This window comes from Penaeus monodon, chromosome 34 (assembly GCF_015228065.2).
Source record: "Penaeus monodon isolate SGIC_2016 chromosome 34, NSTDA_Pmon_1, whole genome shotgun sequence".
In the NCBI taxonomy this organism is placed as follows: domain Eukaryota; kingdom Metazoa; phylum Arthropoda; class Malacostraca; order Decapoda; family Penaeidae; genus Penaeus; species Penaeus monodon.
In genome coordinates this window covers 27264509-27264957 of record NC_051419.1, presented here as the reverse complement: position 1 = coordinate 27264957, position 449 = coordinate 27264509, and positions in this window count along the sequence as shown.

Genomic DNA, 449 nt, shown 5'->3' with positions numbered 1-449 from the left:
TCATCGATATTCGTCTAAGAGATGTTGACTGAGAGTAGACCTCAACGGCGGAGGGACCGAGATTAATAGTAGAGAAGATCAATGTATCGGGCGATGGCAGGTGTGCTGAACAGCGCTCCTGGTGTTTCGAGGTAGACGTGTCTGGATTTTCTACGCTCGAGGGTGAATGGGACTTCCTTCGTACAGCCGCCATCATCCGTCAAACGTGATGTGACTACCTGAGCGATAGCCAGAGGAGCTGTAAGATAGAAAGGGATAGAATAGATATTCATTGGTAACTCGAGAGAGCAAGTAGAAGAACAGTTTGGTCAGGATTTATGTGAATTTCTTTTGTAGTTCGTACAGTATCAAGATGATTTCATAAATGCCTAGGATAGTGATTTTTGTATATATTTCAAATTATTATTCATTAATTGGGGAAAGGTTAAAGTGCCGCTAATATTTCCTCT